General features: G+C 40.8%; 6 non-coding genes and 6 pseudogenes across 6 annotated transcripts; 8 read left to right on the top strand and 4 right to left on the bottom strand.

The window, feature by feature from the left end:
- The first annotated feature begins 2,121 nt into the window (after positions 1-2,121).
- Positions 2,122-2,300, top strand: LOC149938402 (U2 spliceosomal RNA; annotated as a pseudogene).
- A 1,967-nt stretch (positions 2,301-4,267) lies between these two features.
- LOC149938401 (5S ribosomal RNA) lies at positions 4,268-4,386 on the bottom strand. The gene has a single exon (XR_016481461.1). It is a non-coding gene; the product is annotated as a 5S ribosomal RNA (ribosomal RNA).
- A 1,151-nt stretch (positions 4,387-5,537) lies between these two features.
- Positions 5,538-5,691, top strand: LOC149938400 (U2 spliceosomal RNA; annotated as a pseudogene).
- Positions 5,692-7,186: 1,495 nt separating this feature from the next.
- LOC149938399 (U2 spliceosomal RNA) lies at positions 7,187-7,364 on the top strand (annotated as a pseudogene).
- Positions 7,365-9,331: 1,967 nt separating this feature from the next.
- On the bottom strand, positions 9,332-9,450 carry LOC149938398 (5S ribosomal RNA). The gene has a single exon (XR_016482005.1). It is a non-coding gene; the product is annotated as a 5S ribosomal RNA (ribosomal RNA).
- A 1,150-nt stretch (positions 9,451-10,600) lies between these two features.
- LOC149938397 (U2 spliceosomal RNA) lies at positions 10,601-10,792 on the top strand. The gene has a single exon (XR_016481483.1). It is a non-coding gene; the product is annotated as a U2 spliceosomal RNA (small nuclear RNA).
- Positions 10,793-12,755: 1,963 nt separating this feature from the next.
- Positions 12,756-12,874, bottom strand: LOC149938396 (5S ribosomal RNA). Its single transcript, XR_016482004.1, has one exon. It is a non-coding gene; the product is annotated as a 5S ribosomal RNA (ribosomal RNA).
- A 1,151-nt stretch (positions 12,875-14,025) lies between these two features.
- LOC149938395 (U2 spliceosomal RNA) lies at positions 14,026-14,166 on the top strand (annotated as a pseudogene).
- A 1,793-nt stretch (positions 14,167-15,959) lies between these two features.
- Positions 15,960-16,149, top strand: LOC149938394 (U2 spliceosomal RNA). Its single transcript, XR_016481709.1, has one exon. It is a non-coding gene; the product is annotated as a U2 spliceosomal RNA (small nuclear RNA).
- A 1,975-nt stretch (positions 16,150-18,124) lies between these two features.
- LOC149938393 (5S ribosomal RNA) lies at positions 18,125-18,243 on the bottom strand. The gene has a single exon (XR_016482003.1). It is a non-coding gene; the product is annotated as a 5S ribosomal RNA (ribosomal RNA).
- A 1,152-nt stretch (positions 18,244-19,395) lies between these two features.
- LOC149938392 (U2 spliceosomal RNA) lies at positions 19,396-19,498 on the top strand (annotated as a pseudogene).
- A 1,577-nt stretch (positions 19,499-21,075) lies between these two features.
- On the top strand, positions 21,076-21,255 carry LOC149938391 (U2 spliceosomal RNA; annotated as a pseudogene).
- The last annotated feature ends 636 nt before the right edge of the window (positions 21,256-21,891 follow it).

Raw genomic sequence — 21,891 nt, 5'->3', positions numbered from 1 at the left:
GAAGATTTCTGCCGGCGCGCTAAAGCATTAACCTCCAAGAAAAAGCTAATCATGGACTGGCGGGATAACACTCTAGTGATGGCCGAGAGAACCCTCCATAATCGCTCCAAAAGAAGTCAAAGTCCCCTAGATGTAAGAGACCCTAAGAAAGGGAAAAATATTTCATAAAATTTAACTTTTAAATTTTTGAGTTAGCTTCCAGCTCGTTTTTAAATTTTCCAATGTAAATTTTTATTTTAACGAATGTTCGCGTTAACTTAAATAATTAAAACCGCGAACAATAATGTCATATATGTATATAGTTTGTATCAAACCGACCTTTTAATAAACTATTAAAAGTATCTGTTCTGCAATATTATACCGAGATCTTAGTCGAGGGGCGAGAAGTGTTTTCTACGCCTTGAAGGCGAGTTTTGCTGCACCGCTGCACGAGATGTTCCTGTCCTGAGCCGCTCTGCTGTTTCCTGTTTCCTGAAAGAAGGTTACTTACCTGTTCTTGGCTGTCCTGTTCCGGTCCCAGAAGAGTATCCAGTCTTGCATCGATCTTGCATTACCATCTCGACGACCGCAGACGTGCCTTTATGGCTCCTGCCCAGTCGACGATGTCCTCCTCTCCAGCTGAAGCCTTGAAAAAGATGACAGCTCGGGTCAAATACGAAGGCGTTGCTCTCAACGACCTTGTTCCAGCTCTCTTTGGTCTCGTCGGACCAAATGGAATCACCGTGTTCCAGCCCGTAGGAAAAGAAGTCGCTCAGGTGACCTTTAAAGACGCATCCTGCTTCCAGAAGGCCATTGAAGCCGGCATCATGGTCGGAGATAATCAAGTTGAAATCGTTGGTGTAGCTGATCCAATATCATACATCACGTTGCGAGATGCCCCGAGTTGGTGGGAGCTATCTTTCCTCAAGACCGCTCTTCGATCCTTCTGCGATGTCCTCAGCGAATCCTGGGAAACTTACCAGGAGGGCCCTCTCAAAGACCTCAAGAACGGTACCCGCCGCCTTGAAGTCCGTATGAGGTCCACAATCCCGAACCTGATGACCATCAGTGGTCATCGTGTCCAGATTACATACCGGGGCATTCAGCGAATGTGTTTTTACTGCCGTAAAGACAGTCATCAGGTTCGGGATTGCCCCAAGAAGAAGAAAAAAGTACGTCCGATAACTGAACGTACGGATCAAAAACACGCCCCTGAAGATCCTGAAGTTGTAAGGAGCCAGACACCACCACCAGGAGTAGACCCGTCAGACTTCACTGGCGATGGTGTAATCATAGAAAAAATGGACGAAGGAGGCTCAGGAGAAGGAAACTTCGAAGGATGCGAAGATGGCTGGCGCCTATCCCCGCCAGGGTCTCTCCCTAAGGTCCTCGAGCCACCAGTAAAATCAAATGGCTACTCCAACGCAGTAAAAACTCCACCGCGTCAAGAACCAGATTTGGAGTCTTCTCCAATCTCAGAACATCCAGTTTCGGAAATTCCGATATACGAACGAGAATGGACCTTTTGGGAGATGTCCACCCAAGATTTAGAGGACTTTTGCCGTCGAGCACAGGACTTGGACACGACTTCGCCAGAAATCCGTAAATGGCGTGAAAACTCACTGAGGCATGCGCGCATATGCTTGCAAAATTGCGCGAAACGTACACGGACTTCACCATCTGGAACGCAAGCAAAAAAAGGGAAAAAATAAGCCATCAATATGATTTGTAAATATGTAATTATGTTTTTAATTATATATTTTTTTAGATTTTAAAATCCGCGTAAGGTTACAAGTAACTACGTCACAAATGTTTTAGTAAAATTTTAAATTTCATCATTTTAATTTTACATCTTTAAGTGTTTTGGCTTTCTAAGTGTTTTTTTTTTGTTATTTAAAAGCAAATGGTTATTTTGTACGGTATTGCCCTCGTTTTTTGTATCGATAGACATATATATTTTTTAACGTTAAACGCTAGAAAAGAAAAAAAATGAAATATACTTACCCTGTTAAAAAAGAAAATAGTAAAACAATACTTACCTTGACACCGTTTATAAAAAGACAAACCTGAAAAAAGAAATTAAGTTTTGACAATGTTCGCGCTAAATTAATAATTAATAACGCGAACATATGTAACCATGACAAGAATTTAAATAAACAAATTCAGTATCTGTTCTTATCAGCTTAATATCTGATACGGGTCCCATCGGGGCCCAAGATATTAAACTTATTTTTGGACGGCGGCGGAGTGGTCGGAGCTTGCTCCACCTCCGCCACGGGTCGGCCTGGTATTGCAGTAAATCCGGGATCGGCCCACTTCTCTCTTGAAATCAAAAATCAAACGCTCTTATAATGGCGCACTGCGCAACACAGTATTTCCGGGAAATGTTATTTGGCTGTCTTTATATATATTTCTTTATTATAATATATTGCCCCTCTGACGTCATAAGTGGTAAAATCCTTATTGTCGAATAGTTAATAATGAAGAATCGGAAAGATTCCAGTTTTTGAATTTTCTTTTACCTAGTTATACACTCTTTTTCGCGGTATTTTCACGGAGGATAGGAAGGGAGGCGAAGTAGGAGGGATGAATGGCGGCAAGATTGCGGCAGCTACGCTACGTCTAGCCGCCATTTTTCCGAAATTTTCCCGCCGCTAAGCTTCTTACAAGGATGCTGCCGCGTTCATCCCTCCTACTTCGCCTCCCTTCCTATCCTCCTTGGTATTTTCCTGGGCGCGTCCATGCTTGGTTTTCCCCCTTTCAGTCCTCTCCTCCATTATGGATACCCAAGGAGTGGATGCTAGACTCCCCGTTTAGGGCAGAGGCAATGGCCGACGAGCGGGAGGCAAGTAAGAGGGGTAAAATAAAGGCGCGAAAAGAGGTTGTTCTGTGTTATTCCTGTGGTTTTATTCGTAACCCAAGGTTCGTAAATCGTGCATGTTCTAAGTGGTTGGCTGAAGGAACCGGTTTTCATAACGTAAATTCGCGGGTTTCGGTATGGTGGGTAGAGACAGCGCGCCCCTCATTTTTAGGTCATTGGGTTCCAGCCAAGATGTTCCGCGTAAAGAGAAAACACGAAATAAGCCCCTCTCCATTTTTTCTCTCTTCCCGTCTTCCGTGGACAGTGAGTCGCCGCCGGGGGCCCGCCGCCCGCGGCAGCTACATTACCAAGATATAAAGTGGCAAGGCTTATTTTTGGTAAGTACAAAATCATTTATTATATATTGCTCTATAATTAACTATATTTGGAATTAAACATTTTTGTTCTATTTATCTCAAAGTCATGATTATTCCTAACATTAATAGTATTAAACTTAATATGATATATCTTTTGTTAAAGTAGATTAGGAATTTATAATTTTAATATTTATAGAGGAGTTCGGATTTAAAATGTTATATTTTTTTAATAATGATCTCAAAGATCTGACTTTTGAAATGTTTGTTACTTTTTCTAAGTATCAATAAAACATGACATTAAATTTATATTGTGCCAAGGTTCATTTTTATATTTTACATAAACTACATCACCTAAAACAATTAATAGATAAAAGTTAGCTATATTATTTTGTTTAAAAAATATATCTCTGTCTCCGTTTTATTATTTAATTTCGTGGTTTGTTTTGATATTTTGTATTTTTGGGTTACTCCCCTAATCCATGCGGCTGTCCCATGATAAAACCTTCTATAAAACATTTTCCAAAAGTCCTTTTTTAGATTCAACTATTTAAATTACATTTAAGATTAAAATTTAGAACAAAAAATATATTTCACAATTAGAATTTGTTAATAAAATTTTAACTTTGGACTTCATTCCAAAACCAGAAAAGGCCATTTCAGAGTGGATTTTACCGCGGAAATGTTTTTGTTTAGAGATAAACGTTAGTTAGTTAGTTAGTTAGTTAGTTAGTTAATTAGTTAGTTAGTTAGTTAGTTAGTTAATTAGTTAGTTAGTTAGTTAGTTAGTTAGTTAGTTAGTTAGTTAGTTAGTTAGTAAGTAAGTAAGTAAGTAAGTAAGTAAGTAAGTTAGTACTATTTTAAGTACAAGCCTTAAGTAGAATAAAATGAAAACCAATTTTCTCGCCATTTTATTTTGTTCAATTTTGATACTAACATGTATTTTATTCACGGAAAGATGCTGCCAGTTGTTAAAAAAAGGCCAAGAGTTGACCGAAATAATATTATCGTCTGGGCGAACTTTTAATTGCATAAAAAAGCAGCGTCAAAATGATAGGATGAAGGTATTTTCCTGTTAAAAGACGCAAATCCCATCCCGCGAAAATAAATGAGTAGCCAACGGCACGCGGTGTTCCCAGGTGGTCTCCCTCCCAAGTACTGACCGCGCTCGACGCTGCTTAACTTCGGTAATCAGACGAGAACCGGTGTATTCAGCGTGATATGGCCGTTGCCGCTAGAGTGTAATTGATAGCGGTGGACAAGCCGCGACTAGCCAGGTCCTGGTAGGTTGGTGATCGCCGAGGGCCACCGGCTGCATGCGGCTCCAATAGAACGTTCTATACACTCTTTTTAGAAACGTTTACTGGGCGCCGATATTATCGTACAGACAACCAACGAGCAAGCCCTTTACCGCAGAAATTTCATCCCCCCCCCCCCCCAAACCAGTTTTTTCATCACCCTCCCCGTAGACTGTAAGGTGATGGCGGTCGATTGGGAAGGCGCGTTTACGAATCTATAAAATTGGTGTGGTGTGCTTTCCCCCTTTGGAGTTCGGAGGAGGTGAAGGTTTGGCCGGTTTTTCGTCTTAGAGAAATATATTTATCTGGCAAACCCGTAAGAAATTGAGAGCAGTCAATTTTTATTAGTAGCGTAGTTGCTAGCCTAGGCTTCACATATTTCCGGCTTTGCTTTCCGCGCCTTTTTTCTTATTTTAAATGATTTTTGTAATAAATGTATGATGGCAAATAAGCAAAATTCTAGAAAATACTAGTCCCAAATCCACGTGTTTAAGATGAAACTTAGATCATGAAAATATCCTTAACCCCAAACATACTTCAACACCTAGGGTGCCTCCTACAACTCCTAAAAGGTACGTCTCTAAAATATTCATATAAAGACAGGACATAAGCCGAATTCTCTTAAACCAAAGAATAACAAAAGTTGTTAGTCCTGCTGAACCAGCTCTATAGTCTGTATGAAAAGTGACCGGTTATGGTCCACTTTTATAGAACGCTCTATTCGCTTATAATAAATTTTTCCTAAATGGTCATTTAAACGCGTTTGACGTTTCACGTAGAATCTAGTACACTTAATACGTTATTTATGGTCCTATAAACCACCATTTAGATTTTTTTTCCATACGGCCCGGTAAAGTGGCCCACTCTACTGTCTCTAGCCGATGACCCCAAAAGTGCCAGTCCGGGCCTGGCGGTGTACCTCTATTTCACGGATTCAAGATATCGTCTTCTCCTTTGTTCGCGCGATGGCTACAAACGTTGTCATCTCCCACCAGGACCAACATTCGGTGACGTAATTATGAAATATTTGAAATGCTCGAATTCTCTCTTTTTACTTTGTTAAACAGTGACGGCTCCTAGCGGGTTATCGCTTCTCGGCCTTTTGGCTAAGATCAAAGTGTAGTATCTGTTTCCAGCTATTTCGCTGAAATCTTGGCCGAAAGGCCGTTAAGCGACGTATACGCTTCTCAGCCTGTTCCTGCGATGCTGACTTACCTGCCAGTATCCTGACGTTCCTGTTCCTGTTCCCGCTTCTGAAGCTGCCGCTGCTGTTTCCAGTTCCTCTGCTGTTCCTGATTCCACTGCCGATCCTGGTTCTGCTGCTACTTACCTGTCGCTGCTGTTCCGGGTACCCACGCCGTATCCTGACTTGGCTGTTTCCTGCCATTGGTACCTGACGCTGTTCCTTTTTGGGACTTACCTCCACCTGACGACCTCTCCACAGCCTTTATGGCTGCTGAGGTGAAAAAGCGGACAGCCCGGCTCGAAGTCGACGCCGGATTCCTGGACGTCGCTCGGACCTTCAATGATAAACTCGGCTCTGACTGCCTTGACACTCTCCAACCTGTTGGTAAAGAAAAATTTTTAATTACATTTACGACCCTGGCCTTCTTGCAACAAGCGCTCTCCTACAACGACCTCGAAATCAACAATCAACCCTGCCGACTTACCAGCGTCGAAGACGACGGCGTCTGGGTGACTATCAAGAATCTACCCTCTTGGATCCAATGGGACTCTATACTTACCACTATGCGACACTATGGCACCATCAAAGCACACCGACTCGACGAATACCCTCAACTTAAAGGACTTAAAAATGGCGACAGATCAGTGAAAATTAAAATCGAAAAAACCATACCAAACGTACTTTATTTCGGACGCAGCAGAGCGCTTGTCTACTACCAGGGAGTCGTAAAGAAATGTTTCTTTTGCGACAAGGAGGGACACACAGTGTCCTCCTGCGAAGTGAAACAGGCCAGGAAGGAAGCCGAAGCGCGGGAAGTCACAGAAAACCAGGAGATAGAAACAACTGAGAGGTCCGAGCACGTTCAGGAAGTGGACATTGTCGACCCGTCCCAGACAGATGAGAAGATCAAGGAGGATCATAACAGCGACCTATACGTCAGCCCGGAAGTACTAGAAGACATCAGGAACTACTCCCAGGCACAACTTAAAGAATTCATGGAGTACCTCAAGAATACTGACGAAATAAACGATATAAGGAAGCAGATGTTTATCACACTCGTAACCAAGGAACAGGGAAAATTCTCAAAAAGACGTATGCCCAACTCTCCAGCAAAAGCAACCAAGAAGGGAAAAACACAAAACGAAGAAAAGACATTCGCCAGCGTCACCAAATCCACACCTGAGAAAGATATGTATAACGAATACGTCACATACTGAATTTCTGTAAATATATTTCTGATACATTTTTAATATATTTTTTTTAAGTATATTTTAATGTATTATTCATATATTTTATTTGTTACTTTTATTTTAAAATTCAGTTTTTTATCCCGATCATTTATAGTGTTTTGTTTTAAAGTTTTTAACTTTACTTAACTCTTGATGTTTTAAACCTAGAAAAAAGAAAAATTAATTATATGCTTAGAAACTATAAAAAAAAAATAATACTTACCTCGACGGATTATGAACTAGCCTTGTTCGCGATAATTTAACTAATTAAAACGCGAACAAATATAACGTATGTAAAAATGACCAATGTAAAAACGACAATCTTTTAATAAACAATTAAAAGTATCTGTTCTTATCAGCTTAATATCTGATACGGGTCCCATCGGGGCCCAAGATATTAAACTTATTTTTGGACGGCGGCGGAGTGGTCGGAGCTTGCTCCACCTCCGCCACGGGTCGGCCTGGTATTGCAGTAAATCCGGGATCGGCCCACTTCTCTCTTGAAATCAAAAATCAAACGCTCTTATAATGGCGCACTGCGCAACACAGTATTTCCGGGAAATGTTATTTGGCTGTCTTTATATATATTTCTTTATTATAATATATTGCCCCTCTGACGTCATAAGTGGTAAAATCCTTATTGTCGAATAGTTAATAATGAAGAATCGGAAAGATTCCAGTTTTTGAATTTTCTTTTACCTAGTTATACACTCTTTTTCGCGGTATTTTCACGGAGGATAGGAAGGGAGGCGAAGTAGGAGGGATGAATGGCGGCAAGATTGCGGCAGCTACGCTACGTCTAGCCGCCATTTTTCCGAAATTTTCCCGCCGCTAAGCTTCTTACAAGGATGCTGCCGCGTTCATCCCTCCTACTTCGCCTCCCTTCCTATCCTCCTTGGTATTTTCCTGGGCGCGTCCATGCTTGGTTTTCCCCCTTTCAGTCCTCTCCTCCATTATGGATACCCAAGGAGTGGATGCTAGACTCCCCGTTTAGGGCAGAGGCAATGGCCGACGAGCGGGAGGCAAGTAAGAGGGGTAAAATAAAGGCGCGAAAAGAGGTTGTTCTGTGTTATTCCTGTGGTTTTATTCGTAACCCAAGGTTCGTAAATCGTGCATGTTCTAAGTGGTTGGCTGAAGGAACCGGTTTTCATAACGTAAATTCGCGGGTTTCGGTATGGTGGGTAGAGACAGCGCGCCCCTCATTTTTAGGTCATTGGGTTCCAGCCAAGATGTTCCGCGTAAAGAGAAAACACGAAATAAGCCCCTCTCCATTTTTTCTCTCTTCCCGTCTTCCGTGGACAGTGAGTCGCCGCCGGGGGCCCGCCGCCCGCGGCAGCTACATTACCAAGATATAAAGTGGCAAGGCTTATTTTTGGTAAGTACAAAATCATTTATTATATATTGCTCTATAATTAACTATATTTGGAATTAAACATTTTTGTTCTATTTATCTCAAAGTCATGATTATTCCTAACATTAATAGTATTAAACTTAATATGATATATCTTTTGTTAAAGTAGATTAGGAATTTATAATTTTAATATTTATAGAGGAGTTCGGATTTAAAATGTTATATTTTTTTAATAATGATCTCAAAGATCTGACTTTTGAAATGTTTGTTACTTTTTCTAAGTATCAATAAAACATGACATTAAATTTATATTGTGCCAAGGTTCATTTTTATATTTTACATAAACTACATCACCTAAAACAATTAATAGATAAAAGTTAGCTATATTATTTTGTTTAAAAAATATATCTCTGTCTCCGTTTTATTATTTAATTTCGTGGTTTGTTTTGATATTTTGTATTTTTGGGTTACTCCCCTAATCCATGCGGCTGTCCCATGATAAAACCTTCTATAAAACATTTTCCAAAAGTCCTTTTTTAGATTCAACTATTTAAATTACATTTAAGATTAAAATTTAGAACAAAAAATATATTTCACAATTAGAATTTGTTAATAAAATTTTAACTTTGGACTTCATTCCAAAACCAGAAAAGGCCATTTCAGAGTGGATTTTACCGCGGAAATGTTTTTGTTTAGAGATAAACGTTAGTTAGTTAGTTAGTTAGTTAGTTAGTTAATTAGTTAGTTAGTTAGTTAGTTAGTTAATTAGTTAGTTAGTTAGTTAGTTAGTTAGTTAGTTAGTTAGTTAGTTAGTAAGTAAGTAAGTAAGTAAGTAAGTAAGTAAGTAAGTTAGTACTATTTTAAGTACAAGCCTTAAGTAGAATAAAATGAAAACCAATTTTCTCGCCATTTTATTTTGTTCAATTTTGATACTAACATGTATTTTATTCACGGAAAGATGCTGCCAGTTGTTAAAAAAAGGCCAAGAGTTGACCGAAATAATATTATCGTCTGGGCGAACTTTTAATTGCATAAAAAAGCAGCGTCAAAATGATAGGATGAAGGTATTTTCCTGTTAAAAGACGCAAATCCCATCCCGCGAAAATAAATGAGTAGCCAACGGCACGCGGTGTTCCCAGGTGGTCTCCCTCCCAAGTACTGACCGCGCTCGACGCTGCTTAACTTCGGTGATCAGACGAGAACCGGTGTATTCAGCGTGATATGGCCGTTGCCGCTAGAGTGTAATTGATAGCGGTGGACAAGCCGCGACTAGCCAGGTCCTGGTAGGTTGGTGATCGCCGAGGGCCACCGGCTGCATGCGGCTCCAATAGAACGTTCTATACACTCTTTTTAGAAACGTTTACTGGGCGCCGATATTATCGTACAGACAACCAACGAGCAAGCCCTTTACCGCAGAAATTTCATCCCCCCCCCCCCCAAACCAGTTTTTTCATCACCCTCCCCGTAGACTGTAAGGTGATGGCGGTCGATTGGGAAGGCGCGTTTACGAATCTATAAAATTGGTGTGGTGTGCTTTCCCCCTTTGGAGTTCGGAGGAGGTGAAGGTTTGGCCGGTTTTTCGTCTTAGAGAAATATATTTATCTGGCAAACCCGTAAGAAATTGAGAGCAGTCAATTTTTATTAGTAGCGTAGTTGCTAGCCTAGGCTTCACATATTTCCGGCTTTGCTTTCCGCGCCTTTTTTCTTATTTTAAATGATTTTTGTAATAAATGTATGATGGCAAATAAGCAAAATTCTAGAAAATACTAGTCCCAAATCCACGTGTTTAAGATGAAACTTAGATCATGAAAATATCCTTAACCCCAAACATACTTCAACACCTAGGGTGCCTCCTACAACTCCTAAAAGGTACGTCTCTAAAATATTCATATAAAGACAGGACATAAGCCGAATTCTCTTAAACCAAAGAATAACAAAAGTTGTTAGTCCTGCTGAACCAGCTCTATAGTCTGTATGAAAAGTGACCGGTTATGGTCCACTTTTATAGAACGCTCTATTCGCTTATAATAAATTTTTCCTAAATGGTCATTTAAACGCGTTTGACGTTTCACGTAGAATCTAGTACACTTAATACGTTATTTATGGTCCTATAAACCACCATTTAGATTTTTTTTCCATACGGCCCGGTAAAGTGGCCCACTCTACTGTCTCTAGCCGATGACCCCAAAAGTGCCAGTCCGGGCCTGGCGGTGTACCTCTATTTCACGGATTCAAGATATCGTCTTCTCCTTTGTTCGCGCGATGGCTACAAACGTTGTCATCTCCCACCAGGACCAACATTCGGTGACGTAATTATGAAATATTTGAAATGCTCGAATTCTCTCTTTTTACTTTGTTAAACAGTGACGGCTCCTAGCGGGTTATCGCTTCTCGGCCTTTTGGCTAAGATCAAAGTGTAGTATCTGTTCTTATCAGCTTAATATCTGATACGGGTCCCATCGGGGCCCAAGATATTAAACTTATTTTTGGACGGCGGCGGAGTGGTCGGAGCTTGCTCCACCTCCGCCACGGGTCGGCCTGGTATTGCAGTAAATCCGGGATCGGCCCACTTCTCTCTTGAAATCAAAAATCAAACGCTCTTATAATGGCGCACTGCGCAACACAGTATTTCCGGGAAATGTTATTTGGCTGTCTTTATATATATTTCTTTATTATAATATATTGCCCCTCTGACGTCATAAGTGGTAAAATCCTTATTGTCGAATAGTTAATAATGAAGAATCGGAAAGATTCCAGTTTTTGAATTTTCTTTTACCTAGTTATACACTCTTTTTCGCGGTATTTTCACGGAGGATAGGAAGGGAGGCGAAGTAGGAGGGATGAATGGCGGCAAGATTGCGGCAGCTACGCTACGTCTAGCCGCCATTTTTCCGAAATTTTCCCGCCGCTAAGCTTCTTACAAGGATGCTGCCGCGTTCATCCCTCCTACTTCGCCTCCCTTCCTATCCTCCTTGGTATTTTCCTGGGCGCGTCCATGCTTGGTTTTCCCCCTTTCAGTCCTCTCCTCCATTATGGATACCCAAGGAGTGGATGCTAGACTCCCCGTTTAGGGCAGAGGCAATGGCCGACGAGCGGGAGGCAAGTAAGAGGGGTAAAATAAAGGCGCGAAAAGAGGTTGTTCTGTGTTATTCCTGTGGTTTTATTCGTAACCCAAGGTTCGTAAATCGTGCATGTTCTAAGTGGTTGGCTGAAGGAACCGGTTTTCATAACGTAAATTCGCGGGTTTCGGTATGGTGGGTAGAGACAGCGCGCCCCTCATTTTTAGGTCATTGGGTTCCAGCCAAGATGTTCCGCGTAAAGAGAAAACACGAAATAAGCCCCTCTCCATTTTTTCTCTCTTCCCGTCTTCCGTGGACAGTGAGTCGCCGCCGGGGGCCCGCCGCCCGCGGCAGCTACATTACCAAGATATAAAGTGGCAAGGCTTATTTTTGGTAAGTACAAAATCATTTATTATATATTGCTCTATAATTAACTATATTTGGAATTAAACATTTTTGTTCTATTTATCTCAAAGTCATGATTATTCCTAACATTAATAGTATTAAACTTAATATGATATATCTTTTGTTAAAGTAGATTAGGAATTTATAATTTTAATATTTATAGAGGAGTTCGGATTTAAAATGTTATATTTTTTTAATAATGATCTCAAAGATCTGACTTTTGAAATGTTTGTTACTTTTTCTAAGTATCAATAAAACATGACATTAAATTTATATTGTGCCAAGGTTCATTTTTATATTTTACATAAACTACATCACCTAAAACAATTAATAGATAAAAGTTAGCTATATTATTTTGTTTAAAAAATATATCTCTGTCTCCGTTTTATTATTTAATTTCGTGGTTTGTTTTGATATTTTGTATTTTTGGGTTACTCCCCTAATCCATGCGGCTGTCCCATGATAAAACCTTCTATAAAACATTTTCCAAAAGTCCTTTTTTAGATTCAACTATTTAAATTACATTTAAGATTAAAATTTAGAACAAAAAATATATTTCACAATTAGAATTTGTTAATAAAATTTTAACTTTGGACTTCATTCCAAAACCAGAAAAGGCCATTTCAGAGTGGATTTTACCGCGGAAATGTTTTTGTTTAGAGATAAACGTTAGTTAGTTAGTTAGTTAGTTAGTTAGTTAATTAGTTAGTTAGTTAGTTAGTTAGTTAATTAGTTAGTTAGTTAGTTAGTTAGTTAGTTAGTTAGTTAGTTAGTAAGTAAGTAAGTAAGTAAGTAAGTAAGTAAGTAAGTTAGTACTATTTTAAGTACAAGCCTTAAGTAGAATAAAATGAAAACCAATTTTCTCGCCATTTTATTTTGTTCAATTTTGATACTAACATGTATTTTATTCACGGAAAGATGCTGCCAGTTGTTAAAAAAAGGCCAAGAGTTGACCGAAATAATATTATCGTCTGGGCGAACTTTTAATTGCATAAAAAAGCAGCGTCAAAATGATAGGATGAAGGTATTTTCCTGTTAAAAGACGCAAATCCCATCCCGCGAAAATAAATGAGTAGCCAACGGCACGCGGTGTTCCCAGGTGGTCTCCCTCCCAAGTACTGACCGCGCTCGACGCTGCTTAACTTCGGTGATCAGACGAGAACCGGTGTATTCAGCGTGATATGGCCGTTGCCGCTAGAGTGTAATTGATAGCGGTGGACAAGCCGCGACTAGCCAGGTCCTGGTAGGTTGGTGATCGCCGAGGGCCACCGGCTGCATGCGGCTCCAATAGAACGTTCTATACACTCTTTTTAGAAACGTTTACTGGGCGCCGATATTATCGTACAGACAACCAACGAGCAAGCCCTTTACCGCAGAAATTTCATCCCCCCCCCCCCCCAAACCAGTTTTTTCATCACCCTCCCCGTAGACTGTAAGGTGATGGCGGTCGATTGGGAAGGCGCGTTTACGAATCTATAAAATTGGTGTGGTGTGCTTTCCCCCTTTGGAGTTCGGAGGAGGTGAAGGTTTGGCCGGTTTTTCGTCTTAGAGAAATATATTTATCTGGCAAACCCGTAAGAAATTGAGAGCAGTCAATTTTTATTAGTAGCGTAGTTGCTAGCCTAGGCTTCACATATTTCCGGCTTTGCTTTCCGCGCCTTTTTTCTTATTTTAAATGATTTTTGTAATAAATGTATGATGGCAAATAAGCAAAATTCTAGAAAATACTAGTCCCAAATCCACGTGTTTAAGATGAAACTTAGATCATGAAAATATCCTTAACCCCAAACATACTTCAACACCTAGGGTGCCTCCTACAACTCCTAAAAGGTACGTCTCTAAAATATTCATATAAAGACAGGACATAAGCCGAATTCTCTTAAACCAAAGAATAACAAAAGTTGTTAGTCCTGCTGAACCAGCTCTATAGTCTGTATGAAAAGTGACCGGTTATGGTCCACTTTTATAGAACGCTCTATTCGCTTATAATAAATTTTTCCTAAATGGTCATTTAAACGCGTTTGACGTTTCACGTAGAATCTAGTACACTTAATACGTTATTTATGGTCCTCTAAACCACCATTTAGATTTTTTTTCCATACGGCCCGGTAAAGTGGCCCACTCTACTGTCTCTAGCCGATGACCCCAAAAGTGCCAGTCCGGGCCTGGCGGTGTACCTCTATTTCACGGATTCAAGATATCGTCTTCTCCTTTGTTCGCGCGATGGCTACAAACGTTGTCATCTCCCACCAGGACCAACATTCGGTGACGTAATTATGAAATATTTGAAATGCTCGAATTCTCTCTTTTTACTTTGTTAAACAGTGACGGCTCCTAGCGGGTTATCGCTTCTCGGCCTTTTGGCTAAGATCAAAGTGTAGTATCTGTTTTCAATATCAGTTCTATACGGAGATCTTAGTCGGGGGGCGAGAAGTGTTTTTACGCCTTTAGGCGAGTTTGCCTGCTCTGCCACGTTGAATCGTCAGTCGCTGCCGTTCCTGTCTCCAGTCCAGTTCCAGTCCCGGCTGCTGTTCCTGTTTTCCTGTTGCCGCCTGCTACAAGCCAGCGGTTCCTGAGTTCCGGTCTCCGCTTCGGCGGTTTCCACAAACTCTCGCCATGCCTCCTGTAACGTCGAAGTCGACTTCCGCGGAGTCCTCGTCTTCGAAGCAGGCCACTGCACGAATCAAATTCGACGGGGTCAATGTAGAAGACTTGGCTATTGCTCTTTTCGACTGCATTGGCCCCAAGAGCATCACAGTCTTCCAAATGATCGGGAAGGCTGAGGCGCAGATATCCTTCAAGGACATCGTAACATACCAAAAGGCTGTTGACGCTGGTATAATCGTTGGGGAGAAGCATTTATCCATCGTTGGAGTTGCTGATCCTGTAACCCAAATCACCGTGAAAGGCGCACCTAGTTGGTGGGAATTAAGCTTTTTAAAGGCTTCTCTGAAAAATTACGGAGAGGTATTATCCGAAACTTGGGAAACTTTCCAGAAGGGACCGTTGAAGGACGTTCGTAACGGAAATCGGCGGCTGGAGGTGAAGGTCAAGAGCCCAATCCCGAACCTGATGACCATCAGTGGCCATCGTATCCAGCTGGTCTACCAAGGGGTCCAGCGAATGTGCTTTTATTGTCGAAAGGACAGTCATCAGGTTCGGGATTGCCCCAAGAAAAGGAAAAAAGTCCGTCCCTCTCCGCACAACACGGATACTCAAGACCAGATCCCGGCACCCGAAGGCTCGGACAAACCCGGAAGTTCTGCAACGCCACAAGTAGCGGACAAGGAAGCTGTCACTGACGCAGGTGATACTCTTGGAAAAATGGACGACGAGGAACAGGAAGCAGGAAACTTCGTTGAGGGAGAAGATGGCTGGGGCCTTTCTCTATCAGGACCTTCCAACAAGTCTTTGGAATCACCAAAAATTTCCGGGAGTTATGCCACGATTTTAAAAACTCCACCACATAACGAATCTGATTCGAAGTCTTCTCCGAATTCACAGCAGTCAGCATACGAAGAACCGATTTACGAACGCGATTGGAATTGGTCGGAAATGACCGAAAATGAATTGGAGAACTTTTGCCATCGTGCACGGAACTTTGTCACAGAGTCACCAGAACTACTTAGATGGCGTGAAGAATTCTTGACTGAGGCACGCGCCACCTTGCAAACTCGCAGGAAACGGGTACAGACTTCCCCATCAGGAACATATACCAAAAAAGGGAAAAAATAAGCCCTTATTGTGATAAGTGATTATGTTTTTAAATTACTTTCCCAGTTTTAAATACGCTTTTATTGTAAATTTTAACTTTACAATTTTAAAAAGATCTGGTTATATAACTTTTGCTAGTTTATTGTATGCTTAAATGAAAAACTCACCTGATACGTACCGCGGAACCTGTTTACCCTGTAAAAGAAAATTTATTAGAAAAAACTATTTTGACCCTATCGTAAAATGAAAAAAAAAAAACTTACCAGATATACTTACCTTCAAACTGGAAAACCTGAAAAAAGGAAAAAAAAAAAAAAATTGTATGCTTAAATGTAAATTAATTTTATAGGATACAAATATCAGAATTTAATAATATTTACTTACCTTCGCTCGTCATGTAGATAATTTGTAAATAGTATTTTATATTATCACGTCTAATTTTTAAATCTTGGAACAAGAATTGTAACGCTCGCTAATGCTTTGACTGATGTATACAACAATTTTTTTCATCTTGTTTAAATACAGTGTTCGCGATAAATTAATTAATATTAACGCGGACATTTGTAACCTTGACCAGAATTTCAAATAAACAAATTCAGTATCTGTTCTTATCAGCTTAATATCTGATACGGGTCCCATCGGGGCCCAAGATATTAAACTTATTTTTGGACGGCGGCGGAGTGGTCGGAGCTTGCTCCACCTCCGCCACGGGTCGGCCTGGTATTGCAGTAAATCCGGGATCGGCCCACTTCTCTCTTGAAATCAAAAATCAAACGCTCTTATAATGGCGCACTGCGCAACACAGTATTTCCGGGAAATGTTATTTGGCTGTCTTTATATATATTTCTTTATTATAATATATTGCCCCTCTGACGTCATAAGTGGTAAAATCCTTATTGTCGAATAGTTAATAATGAAGAATCGGAAAGATTCCAGTTTTTGAATTTTCTTTTACCTAGTTATACACTCTTTTTCGCGGTATTTTCACGGAGGATAGGAAGGGAGGCGAAGTAGGAGGGATGAATGGCGGCAAGATTGCGGCAGCTACGCTACGTCTAGCCGCCATTTTTCCGAAATTTTCCCGCCGCTAAGCTTCTTACAAGGATGCTGCCGCGTTCATCCCTCCTACTTCGCCTCCCTTCCTATCCTCCTTGGTATTTTCCTGGGCGCGTCCATGCTTGGTTTTCCCCCTTTCAGTCCTCTCCTCCATTATGGATACCCAAGGAGTGGATGCTAGACTCCCCGTTTAGGGCAGAGGCAATGGCCGACGAGCGGGAGGCAAGTAAGAGGGGTAAAATAAAGGCGCGAAAAGAGGTTGTTCTGTGTTATTCCTGTGGTTTTATTCGTAACCCAAGGTTCGTAAATCGTGCATGTTCTAAGTGGTTGGCTGAAGGAACCGGTTTTCATAACGTAAATTCGCGGGTTTCGGTATGGTGGGTAGAGACAGCGCGCCCCTCATTTTTAGGTCATTGGGTTCCAGCCAAGATGTTCCGCGTAAAGAGAAAACACGAAATAAGCCCCTCTCCATTTTTTCTCTCTTCCCGTCTTCCGTGGACAGTGAGTCGCCGCCGGGGGCCCGCCGCCCGCGGCAGCTACATTACCAAGATATAAAGTGGCAAGGCTTATTTTTGGTAAGTACAAAATCATTTATTATATATTGCTCTATAATTAACTATATTTGGAATTAAACATTTTTGTTCTATTTATCTCAAAGTCATGATTATTCCTAACATTAATAGTATTAAACTTAATATGATATATCTTTTGTTAAAGTAGATTAGGAATTTATAATTTTAATATTTATAGAGGAGTTCGGATTTAAAATGTTATATTTTTTTAATAATGATCTCAAAGATCTGACTTTTGAAATGTTTGTTACTTTTTCTAAGTATCAATAAAACATGACATTAAATTTATATTGTGCCAAGGTTCATTTTTATATTTTACATAAACTACATCACCTAAAACAATTAATAGATAAAAGTTAGCTATATTATTTTGTTTAAAAAATATATCTCTGTCTCCGTTTTATTATTTAATTTCGTGGTTTGTTTTGATATTTTGTATTTTTGGGTTACTCCCCTAATCCATGCGGCTGTCCCATGATAAAACCTTCTATAAAACATTTTCCAAAAGTCCTTTTTTAGATTCAACTATTTAAATTACATTTAAGATTAAAATTTAGAACAAAAAATATATTTCACAATTAGAATTTGTTAATAAAATTTTAACTTTGGACTTCATTCCAAAACCAGAAAAGGCCATTTCAGAGTGGATTTTACCGCGGAAATGTTTTTGTTTAGAGATAAACGTTAGTTAGTTAGTTAGTTAGTTAGTTAGTTAATTAGTTAGTTAGTTAGTTAGTTAGTTAATTAGTTAGTTAGTTAGTTAGTTAGTTAGTTAGTTAGTTAGTTAGTTAGTTAGTTAGTAAGTAAGTAAGTAAGTAAGTAAGTAAGTAAGTAAGTTAGTACTATTTTAAGTACAAGCCTTAAGTAGAATAAAATGAAAACCAATTTTCTCGCCATTTTATTTTGTTCAATTTTGATACTAACATGTATTTTATTCACGGAAAGATGCTGCCAGTTGTTAAAAAAAGGCCAAGAGTTGACCGAAATAATATTATCGTCTGGGCGAACTTTTAATTGCATAAAAAAGCAGCGTCAAAATGATAGGATGAAGGTATTTTCCTGTTAAAAGACGCAAATCCCATCCCGCGAAAATAAATGAGTAGCCAACGGCACGCGGTGTTCCCAGGTGGTCTCCCTCCCAAGTACTGACCGCGCTCGACGCTGCTTAACTTCGGTGATCAGACGAGAACCGGTGTATTCAGCGTGATATGGCCGTTGCCGCTAGAGTGTAATTGATAGCGGTGGACAAGCCGCGACTAGCCAGGTCCTGGTAGGTTGGTGATCGCCGAGGGCCACCGGCTGCATGCGGCTCCAATAGAACGTTCTATACACTCTTTTTAGAAACGTTTACTGGGCGCCGATATTATCGTACAGACAACCAACGAGCAAGCCCTTTACCGCAGAAATTTCATCCCCCCCCCCCCCCCAAACCAGTTTTTTCATCACCCTCCCCGTAGACTGTAAGGTGATGGCGGTCGATTGGGAAGGCGCGTTTACGAATCTATAAAATTGGTGTGGTGTGCTTTCCCCCTTTGGAGTTCGGAGGAGGTGAAGGTTTGGCCGGTTTTTCGTCTTAGAGAAATATATTTATCTGGCAAACCCGTAAGAAATTGAGAGCAGTCAATTTTTATTAGTAGCGTAGTTGCTAGCCTAGGCTTCACATATTTCCGGCTTTGCTTTCCGCGCCTTTTTTCTTATTTTAAATGATTTTTGTAATAAATGTATGATGGCAAATAAGCAAAATTCTAGAAAATACTAGTCCCAAATCCACGTGTTTAAGATGAAACTTAGATCATGAAAATATCCTTAACCCCAAACATACTTCAACACCTAGGGTGCCTCCTACAACTCCTAAAAGGTACGTCTCTAAAATATTCATATAAAGACAGGACATAAGCCGAATTCTCTTAAACCAAAGAATAACAAAAGTTGTTAGTCCTGCTGAACCAGCTCTATAGTCTGTATGAAAAGTGACCGGTTATGGTCCACTTTTATAGAACGCTCTATTCGCTTATAATAAATTTTTCCTAAATGGTCATTTAAACGCGTTTGACGTTTCACGTAGAATCTAGTACACTTAATACGTTATTTATGGTCCTATAAACCACCATTTAGATTTTTTTTCCATACGGCCCGGTAAAGTGGCCCACTCTACTGTCTCTAGCCGATGACCCCAAAAGTGCCAGTCCGGGCCTGGCGGTGTACCTCTATTTCACGGATTCAAGATATCGTCTTCTCCTTTGTTCGCGCGATGGCTACAAACGTTGTCATCTCCCACCAGGACCAACATTCGGTGACGTAATTATGAAATATTTGAAATGCTCGAATTCTCTCTTTTTACTTTGTTAAACAGTGACGGCTCCTAGCGGGTTATCGCTTCTCGGCCTTTTGGCTAAGATCAAAGTGTAGTATCTGTTCCCAGCTATTTCGCTGAAATCTTGGCCGAAAGGCCGTCAAGCGAGTTTTCCAGCTATACAGCTAGTTCCTGCGATGCTGACTTACCTGCCGGTATCCTGACGTTCCTGTTCCTGTTCCTGCTTCTGAAGCTGCCGCTGCTGTTTCCGGTTCCTCTGCTGTTCCTGACTCCGCTGCTGTTCCTGGTCCTGGTCCTGCTGAGACTTACCTGTCGCTGCTGTTCCTGGTCACTACGCCGTATCCTGACTTGGCTGACTCCTGCCATTACCTTTTGACGCCGTTCCTTCTTGGGACTTACCTTCAACCGACGACCTCTCCACAGCCTTAATGGCTGCAGAGGTAAAAAAACGGACTGCCCGGCTTGAAGTCGACGCCGGATTCCTGGACGTCGCTCGGACCTTCTACGAAAAACTTGGACCACAGTGCTTGGAGACTCTTCAACCTGTTGGAAAAAGTTGTTACCTACTCACCTTTACCACTCTGGCCTTCCTCCAGCAAGCTGTCTCCTATGGAGAGCTGTCCATCAACGAAAAACTATGCAAGATTACCAGCATCGAAGACGACGGTGTCTGGCTCACAATAAAGAACCTCCCCTCCTGGATACAGTGGGACGCAATACTTACCACACTACGACAATATGGAACCATCAAAGCCCACCGTCTGGATGAATACCCCGAATTAAAAGGTTTAAAAAATGGTGACCGTTCGGTAAAAATAATCATGAGCAAAACTATCCCGAATGTCCTCTTTTTTGGACGAAGCAGGGCACTAATATACTACACAGGCGTCGTCAAAAAATGCTTTTTTTGCGACGAAGAAGGTCACAACTCTTCCACGTGTGAAGTCAAACGAGCCCGACTAGCAGAGCAGAACCAACCCATGGAGGAAGGCCAGAAAGAGTCTCCAAAGGAACAGCCCGAGCGCGTCCAGGAGCCACTCAACAGTACTTCTGCTAAAGAACACGATCCATTAGCAGAAGCAGCAACACCACAAGAGGCACCACCCAGCGACCCCCAGGACTCATACGTCAACCCAAAAGCTCTAGAAACCATCAGCAATTATTCACAAGCGCAACTTCAATCATTGAAAGAACACCTCGAGACCATGAACGGAACAACCGAAACCAGGAAACAGCTGTATTTAAAGATCGTCAGCAAGGAACAGGAAAAATTTTCAAAACGACGCATGTCCAACTCTCCAGGAATTGCTGCCAAGAAGGGAAAGACCCTGAACGACGAGAAGAAGACTTTCGCCAGTGCCACCAAATCCACGCCAGAACAAGATTTGTATATAGAATACGTCACATACTGAGTTTTGTAAATATAATTCTGATGCCTTTTAATATGCTTTTTTTAAAGTATATTTTAATGTATTGTTCATATATTTTATTTGCCACCTTTTTTAGTTTTTATCTCGATCATTTATAGTGTTTTGTTTTAAAAGTTTTTAACTTTACTCAACTCCTTTTGTTTTAAACCTGAAAAAAAAAAAAGGAAAATTAGTTATATGCTTAAAAACCTATAACAAAAGTGTATACTTACCTTGACTATGAACTTGACTCTGTTTCGCGATAATTTAATTAATTTAAAACGCGAACACATATAAAAAATGTAAAAATGTCCAATGTAAAAAACAACGAAGCTTTTAATAAACAATTAAAAGTATCTGTTCTTATCAGCTTAATATCTGATACGGGTCCCATCGGGGCCCAAGATATTAAACTTATTTTTGGACGGCGGCGGAGTGGTCGGAGCTTGCTCCACCTCCGCCACGGGTCGGCCTGGTATTGCAGTAAATCCGGGATCGGCCCACTTCTCTCTTGAAATCAAAAATCAAACGCTCTTATAATGGCGCACTGCGCAACACAGTATTTCCGGGAAATGTTATTTGGCTGTCTTTATATATATTTCTTTATTATAATATATTGCCCCTCTGACGTCATAAGTGGTAAAATCCTTATTGTCGAATAGTTAATAATGAAGAATCGGAAAGATTCCAGTTTTTGAATTTTCTTTTACCTAGTTATACACTCTTTTTCGCGGTATTTTCACGGAGGATAGGAAGGGAGGCGAAGTAGGAGGGATGAATGGCGGCAAGATTGCGGCAGCTACGCTACGTCTAGCCGCCATTTTTCCGAAATTTTCCCGCCGCTAAGCTTCTTACAAGGATGCTGCCGCGTTCATCCCTCCTACTTCGCCTCCCTTCCTATCCTCCTTGGTATTTTCCTGGGCGCGTCCATGCTTGGTTTTCCCCCTTTCAGTCCTCTCCTCCATTATGGATACCCAAGGAGTGGATGCTAGACTCCCCGTTTAGGGCAGAGGCAATGGCCGACGAGCGGGAGGCAAGTAAGAGGGGTAAAATAAAGGCGCGAAAAGAGGTTGTTCTGTGTTATTCCTGTGGTTTTATTCGTAACCCAAGGTTCGTAAATCGTGCATGTTCTAAGTGGTTGGCTG

The sequence above is a fragment of the Leiobunum rupestre genome, chromosome 6 (assembly GCF_980474605.1).
Source record: "Leiobunum rupestre chromosome 6, qqLeiRupe1.1.hap1, whole genome shotgun sequence".
NCBI classification, from domain to species: Eukaryota; Metazoa; Arthropoda; class Arachnida; order Opiliones; family Sclerosomatidae; genus Leiobunum; species Leiobunum rupestre.
Note: the sequence above shows the minus strand (reverse complement) of the source record. Positions and strands in the feature narration are given on the sequence as shown.